Below are 8,275 nucleotides of genomic sequence, written 5' to 3'. Positions count from 1 at the left end.
GACATTAGGTAAATGTGGTAGCACTTCCTTTTGAAAAATGAGTAACACAGCAGTTACTGGTCCATAGCAATTTTGAAGTTGAAATGTTCCTTGATTAGTCACTTGTTGTCAGTTCCTTGATTAGAGCTCAGTCTCACTGCTTAAAAATTGGTCTCTTGGCTCTTGGTTTCACCCTCTGAATTATCCTTCCTTTTCTATAAAAACTGTTGGTGTTTGCCACTGAGTAGTTTTTTCAACTGATTCCTTACCCATGGTAGTTCAAAGGTCAAATGCCTTCTGTGTCTCTTCTTTCAACCCAAATACACCATAATTCTTTAAAAGACTTTGCATATCTCCTGTGTATCTATTTACTCCATTAGACAAGAGTCACATTTTTTTATACTTAAACTATTTATTAAGTGCCTACTATGTGCCAGATGTATGAGAAAACCAGTATAAATATATTATGGATGAAATTATGCAATACTTTAAACACATTTTTCATTTTTGAAAGACTTTTTCTCCTTCAGATGATAGAGGGAAACTAGAAATAAGGCAAGGTTTACTTTCATATTGCAGAAAAAATATTCACACCTGCCAAATTCCACCAGCTGGCATTATTGTTGTTCTGTGGATAAGCGCACACAAAAGGTGCTTAGATAGCTATTTGGATGTTGGTCTCATAAGTCACAAGTTGCTCGTTGCATGTTTATGAAGCCTCAGAAGGGACTCTTCAGAAGATGCTATTACATCATTGATATTAAATTCAACCTCAAAAGTATTTTTTTAGTGATTAAGGTGACACAACAAATTTTGCAGTTAGTCCTTTGGCATGGTAAGTTACACCATCTTCAGGGTTCATGTACTTAAAGCAATGAATAGTAAAATGATGAGCAGGTTGTGTCAGGTGATCCTGGTGGTACATGAGTAGATGCAGGAAATATTCCAGAGGCACCAGGAACACATTCTTAACTTCTTCAAGATTAGGCTGGGAGCTGGAAGTTTTGGTCTATAAACCCTACAACTGTTGTTAGCAATGTATCTCTATCAGACAGATATGGTGACTGGCTGTAGATGACCCCCTGCTGATGAGAACACAACCCCACTTCCCCCAGATCTTCCTGGAGAGCTGTGGCACACCATCCATACCTGTAGGCTCATACTTTTCCTACAGGAAGCATACTTTTCCAGGTGACCATCTTAGCTGACTCTGGAGGACAGGGTCTTGATATTGTTTGGGGAAAAGTTTTTTTTTTTCTGGTAGGAGACTCCACAGAGGGTCTTGGCTGGATGGAGACAACAGACATATTGGTGAAACTGTTTGAGATAAACCCTCTCTCTTTCAGACTCCCTTGGAGACTATTGTGGGACAATGCCACATTGTTTAAAGAGAGAATCTGTGAAGTATATCCTTGAATTGTTAGAAGTCCTGTTGCCTATTTGAAATATTTTATGAGGTTTTAACAAAGGATCTTAGAATCTCACCCTGGATTTGATCTGCAAATGGTAAAAAGTCACTTATTCAAGTGATATAATCCAAACAAATTAATAAAAAGCTATAAGTAGGAGGAACTGATAAACAACAAAAGGTCAACAAAGAAAATCCAAGCAGGAATTTCTTTGAAAAAAAAACAAAGAAAGAAAAGAAAAAGAAGAGAAAATCCACAGGAGGAAGAAATAGAACAGAGAGTCTACCACAGCAAGATGCAAAGGGATTCAAGGCAGCAAATCAGATGGCTATACAATTTGGAGCTAAATATAGCCAAGGCAGGTCAACATCTGCCAGTAAAGGGATGACACTGACTCTCCCAGTAATAGCTTCAGGTCACTGTTCCCATAGCATTGTACTCAATGGCTTGCCTATGCAATACCTTTCCTTGTTCAAATAATAACCTTTTAGTGGATGGAGGGCCATTTGGATTTGTAAATGCCCCTCTAATCCTCTGTCATTTTAATCCTCTGAGCTTTGTAGATGCTTACACAAAACTGCTTAGGGCCTCATCTCTTCTTTCTGTAGCATCATCCACTCAAGCCTGGCCCAGTGTTTATTTATTTCTTTAAGTTTAATTTTATAAATTGCTCTAATGTTTACATCATTCAACATATCAGAAAGCATCAATAGATTTGCCAAGAAATTCTCCCTCCCATCCTTGTCCTTGTTCCACTTCTCCATACGGTATCACTGTTTCTTGTGTATTGTTCTAGAGTTTCTTCATGTTAAATAAATACACAGGTTTTTATGTTCTCACCTCCTGCCTTTTTTTAACCACAAAGGTAGCATATTATGTTCTGCATCTTGCTTTTTTCATTTAATTATGTCTCTTGGATCTCTTGGAGATTTTTCCTCTCACATCATTACATGATAAATTTGTCTATCTGCCCGTAACACAGTTTGTAAAAAAATTCTTAAAGTTCACCTAATGGGAAGTATGGGATAGAACACAGATACTGTGATTAGGACCAATATGAGTTTGAAAGTCATCTTTTCTATTTAAAAATTATTGGGACAATTCCCTGATCTTTTAGAACCAATGCCCACCTTTAAAAGTGGTGATAATAATACTTGATCTGGTTCTGGAAGGGCGTAAGACGTCCCTCCTAAACAGGCTCCAACTGATGTTTGGTGGTACTTAACAGGAACAATGACAATACCAGATCGTAGACTGAAGCTCTTGTGATGGCTCAGATGCATTGGCCATTGGGGTAGAGGGTATATAGCCCCAATTCTTCACCATTTCCCGTATCCATGTCATTTGCTCTATGAGTTCTTAGTCCCCTTACTAAATGGATGGGGCCACATGATTTACTTTGATCAATAGAAAGAGGTGGCATGGCAATGGTAATTGAAAAGTTAATCAATCATTCAATTGATCAATCAATAAAATGGAAAGCAGTGAAAGTGATAAGCCTCATTTGTATGAGGCCTGTGTGCTTCCACTCTTTTTTTTGTAACCTGCCATGCTATGAGGAGATCTGTCTGGGTTAACCCTCTGATCCTAAGATGAGGACAAAACCCATGTAGGGCAGAGCCAGTTAGGCTGGACCATCCCAGTCAAACCACCCTCCCTGGGCCCAGCCTAGATCAGCTGACTCCCAGACAACCCACAGGTGTGGGAGCCCAAGAAGTAGTTAAAGTTAAACACTGTGATATTGTGGTTATTTGTTACACAGCAACAGTAAGCCAGTACAACTATACTTCATAAAATTCTGGAAAACTGTTGAAAAGTAATAAGAAATTTAAAAAAATCCACAACTAGTTGAGTACTGATTTATCATATAGATACATAGGCAGGGTAGGGGTCAGGGCAATCAAGAAATGAAATGGTTAGGTATGTTTACAATGCAGCCAAACAGGGATGAGGAGGGAAATATAAATTGACCACAAATATTTGGAGTACAACTCTCAGGGGTGGGGTAAACAGTTTACTGAGCTCTAAAAGGAAACATCTAGGAAAAGTGCATCAAAGCTGAGCCAACAAAAACTTCTTAAGTTGGAGCAGGAAAAATTCTTCATTAGATGTGCACCACTCCTGCTCCTGGGGAAGCATCAGAGGCCCCTTTGCTCTGATACTTTTAAGTTTAACTGAGCAAAGGACTAGAAACATACTGTGAAAGTAACCTCTGGCCAACTGGACAGGGGAGAGAATCAGAGGCCGGTAAACAGAGCATTTAAGTCTCACTAGACAGATGGGCATCTATTTCGTCCCCAGTGATCTTCCTGCTGTCTAATTGGATCCGTCTGTGAATTTTAGACAACTTAAAAGAGGAAATACTGGAAATGATCTCATGACCTAGAACACTTCCCTTTAAAATTAGATGTAAGACACAGCATACCTGTCAAGGAGTTGAGGTTAATGAAGTAAAGTCAGGTTGGTCTTTTGGTGGTTGTTTTTAATCCTCACCCGAGGGTATGTTTTTTTTTAATTAATTTTTTTAGAAAGAGTGGAAAAGAGAGAGAAAAACACCCATCCATTGCTTGCCCTACGTGCCCTGACAGGGGATCAAACCCACCACCTAGGCTGTACCCTGGCTGGGAATTGAACCTGCACCCTTTTTGTTGTACAGGATGATGCTTCAGTCAGCTGAGCAACCTGGCCAGGGCTCAGATTCGTGGTTTTTTTCTTAAATTATTTTATTGTTGTTCAGTTACAGTTGTTTGCATTTCCCCCCACCACTAGATTCGTCTTTTTAAAGATGGCACAGAGCCTGGACCTCTCATCCTATCACTGACGGCCAGCCCAGGCAGAGAAACCTCATTGTCATTGCAGATGTTCAGGCAGGCTAGTAAATACTGGGCTGGGAGGGGTCCCTCCCTCCCTCCCTCCCTCCCTCCCTCCCTCCCTCCCTCCCTCCCTCCCTTTCTTCCTTCCTTCCTTCCTTCCTTCCTTCCTTCCTTCCTTCCTTCCTTCCTTCCTTCCTTCCTTCCTTCCTCTCTTTCTTCTTTTTAAAAGTATAACAGCAAGATTGAACATTTCAGGGAAAAGTAATTCCAAAAGAAGTTCATGTTCCCTGAATAAATACAGGCTTTCAATACTCCAAGCAGCCATTCTAATTTCTTCTTCAGGAAACACATTTTATTCTAAAAGACCCATTTAGAAGCCTTTCTTGCAATTTGGAGAGTTGCATAGTCTGTTGGTTATACAGGAACGGATTTTATGGGAGTGTTGTCAGGCTTCCTTTGGTGGGGAGGAATTCACAAGAGGACACAGCAACGCAATGTACCTTCTTGCCATTAGCTGGGAAGGAAATGTTCTGTCTTCAGTTTTAACAGGGGTTGGGGCTGTGTGGATAGCTTCTCCTGCTATTAGTAATAGCCTCAGAATGCTTTAAAATATAATTTGAAGGCTTATGCTGAATGAATTCCTTCCAGAGTCTGGAAATAGATACCTGGGAGTCTTGGATGCAGTCTCCTTCCAAGGGTTGATTGAATTAAGACAGTTGCTTCCTCCTGGTCGTTTTCTGTGATCTTGCTTAGAATCAATTATCTTGACTTTCATGGGTTAATTAAAAAAAATTAGAACACTTAAAAAATAGATAGAGCACTGTTGTTTCTAGGGGTTAAATGTTTTAGTAGGGGTTGAATGTTTTACCTTTAGCAGGCAAAGACTAGATTCTAGGCCAACTGGTAATGGTCCTGGAATGTAGACTTGCAAATGTGTGAAAGCCTTCCCTATGCCAGTGGTAGCACACTCTCCTCTATTTATATATGTATCCGAAACACTTGAATCTTCCACTCTTGTTTTACTAAACAAATAAAGACAATCTGTACATTTTAAAAATGACTAATTTAGCCCTGACTGGGTAGCTCAGTTAGATAGACCATTGTCCCAATATACCAAGGTTCAGGGTTTAATCCCTAGTCAGAGCACATAGAAAAATCAACCCATGAATGCATAAATAAGTGGAACAACAAATTGATGTTATTCTTTCCCTCCCTCCCTCCCTCCCTCCCTCCTTCCTTCCTTCCTTCCTTCCTTCCTCCATTCCTGCCTCCTTCCCTTCTTTCCGCTGCTCTCCTCCGTCCTTTCTTCCTTCCTTCCTTCCACCCCTTCCTTCCTTCCTCCTTCCTTCCGCCTCCCTCCCTCGTTCCTTCTTTCCTTCCTTCCTCCTTCCTTCCTCCTTCCTTCCTTCCTTCCTTCCTTCCTTCCTTCCTTCCTTCCTTCCTTCCTTCCTTCCTTCCTTCCTCCTCCTTCCTTCCTCCTTCTTCCTTCCTTCCTCCTTCCTTCCTTCCTTTCTTCTTCCTTCCTTCCTTCCACCCCTTCCTTCCTTCCGCCTTCCTTCCTTCCTTCCTTCCTCCTCCTTCCTTCCTCCTTCTTCCTTCCTTCCTCCTTCCTTCCTTCCTTTCTTCCTCCTTCCTTCCTTTCTCCTTCCTTCCTTCCTTCCGCCTTCCTTCCTTCCTTCCTCCTTCCTTCCTTCCTTCCTTCCTCCTTCCTTCCTTCCTCCTTCCTTCCTCCTTGCTTCCTTCCTTTCCTCCTACTTTCTTCCTTCCTCCTTCCTTCCTTCCTCCCTTTGTTCCACTCCTTCCTTCCTTCCTCCTTCCTTCCTTCCTCCATTCCTGCCTCCCTTCCCTTCATTCCAATCCTTCCTTCCTTCCTTCCTTCCTTCCTTCCTTCCTTCCTTCCACCCCTTCCTTCCTTTCTCCTTCCTTCCTTCCTCCTTCCTTCTTTCCTTCTGTCTTCCTTCCTTCCTTCTTTCTCCTTCCTTCCCTCTTCCTTCCTCCCTCCCTTCCTTCCACCCTTCCTTCCTTCCTTCCTTCCTTCCTTCCACCCTTCCTTCCTTCCTTCCTTCCTTCCTTCCTTCTTCCATTCCTGCCTCCCTCCCTTTGTTCCACTCCTTCCTTCCTTCCGTCCTCCTTCCTTCCTCCTTCCTTCCCTCCTCCTTCCGCCTTCCTTCCTCTTTCCTTCCTCCTTCCTTCCCTCTTCCTTCCGCCTTCCTCCTTCCGTCCTTCCTCCTTCCGTCCTTCCTCCTTCCTTCCTTCCTCCTTCCTTCCTTCCTTCCTTCCTTCCTTCCTCCTTCCTTTCTCCTTCCTTCCTTCCTTCCTTCCTTCCTTCCTTCCTTCCTTCCTTCCACCCCTTCCACCCCTTCCTTCCTTTCTCCTTCCTTCCTTCCGCCTCCCTCCCTTCCTACCTCGTTCCTTCCTTCCTTCCTTCCTTCCTTCTTCCTTCCTTCCTCCATTCCTGCCTCCCTCACTTCGTTCCACTCCTTCCTTCCTTCACTCCTCCTTCCTTCCTTCCTTCCTTCCTTCCTTCCTTCCTTCCTTCCTTCCTTCCTTCCTTCCTTCCTTCCTTCTCTTTCCCTATCTCTCTATAAAATCCATCAATAAATTTTTTTAAATGATTCAAAGTCACACAGTAGGTGAAAGAATTGGAGAGTTCTAGGATTAGAAAAAATGTTCTTATCACAACTGGAATCTTCTTTTATGATAGGATCAGATGAACACAGAGGACATTTAAATCATCTATAATGTCACCACCCACTGAGTGATGAAGACCTCTCCCTGCCTGGAGACCGGCAGGATGAATCATCCTGGAGTTAGTTATTTCAGTCTTCTTTGTCATCCCTTATTCCCCAAGACTCTCTGACTTAATCTCTTTGCCTTCAAAGTCCAAATTCTTAAATCTGTTATACTTTGCCCTCCAGAACTCAAGGTTCGTCATCGACTTTGTATTACCAGTTTCTCTGAAATTTCCCTTAACTTTCTCGACAGTTGAACCCTAGCCCCCTTGTCTGCCTTCCTCTCACAGAGTGGCTGCTTTCTTTTCTATACCCTTCATACCAAAGAGGCTAGTCAAGGGTTTGATGTCCTCCTTCTCCTCAATGCCACCTTCACAGCATTCTTCTTGTCTTCTGCCTGCAAATCCTGGCTTTAAATCTCAATCAGATTGCAACCTCTATTTCTTCCACTACAGATATCTACCAGCTCTACCTTCCCCTATTCCTCATTCCTTGGGGCATGTTCAATGTCATGCTTTCTACTAGGAAATATAATCATAATTGCTGTAAATCTTGGAGGTTTTCAGTGTCCAGATAAGTAACTCTTCTAGTACCTTCATCTCTGTTTCTTGACTTTCTCTTTTCCAGTGATCTTGTCCTCTACCCTGTCTCAGGCTTCACTTCAAGGTCATGCCCTAGACCTCACCACTACCAGTAACCATGGCACATGCACAATACCAGTGCTTTTTTTTTTTTGCACTTCACTCCCTTTAGTATCCCAATGAGAAAAGTTCTTCAGCACCATTGCCATATACAAACCGATGGGCCTACCATTTTGCATAGTCTTTAGAACCTCTCATATCCTCACCTCCCTCCTTACCTTACTTAGATTCCATGGTCCAATTGGCATATGGTCCCTTATACATATTCTTAAAATCTTTTCTTTTCCTTTCTCATCATATTCTCTTGGCAAAAACTGTTGAAACCCAGCTCTCTGCTGATGCTCTGTCTGTTCAGCTGAGCATGTCTGGAGAGAAGCTCGTGTTCATGCTGACTGGAGTGCCTTTTAATTCATGGCCACTAACCTCATGTGGGCCTCTATCGCTGCCTGGCAATCTCATTACATTTTCTTACTTCATTTATGCTCCCGCTCCCTGAGTGAGCTATTTTACATCTTTTTCTCCCTTCTCAAGTCTCTTCCACAATCCTTACTCTCAGCTTGCTGCCTATGTCATGAAGAGATGAGAAACAATGAGAGGATTTCCACATTTCTATTGCCATATCTACCCACTTAATCACATGTGGGTTCATACACTCAGCCTGCCCGCCCCTGTGGATGCATTGTCTATGCTCCAAGTGAGCA

The 8,275-nt window shown here is 42.4% G+C and overlaps 1 pseudogene; it reads right to left on the bottom strand.

Moving 5' to 3' along the window:
- Window positions 1-546: 546 nt before the first annotated feature.
- The window catches only part of LOC114514832, a 33,428-nt pseudogene continuing 25,699 nt past the window's right edge, over window positions 547-8,275 (bottom strand).

This window comes from Phyllostomus discolor, chromosome 7, assembly GCF_004126475.2.
Source record: "Phyllostomus discolor isolate MPI-MPIP mPhyDis1 chromosome 7, mPhyDis1.pri.v3, whole genome shotgun sequence".
Classification (NCBI taxonomy): Eukaryota; Metazoa; Chordata; class Mammalia; order Chiroptera; family Phyllostomidae; genus Phyllostomus; species Phyllostomus discolor.
Note: the sequence above shows the minus strand (reverse complement) of the source record. Positions and strands in the feature narration are given on the sequence as shown.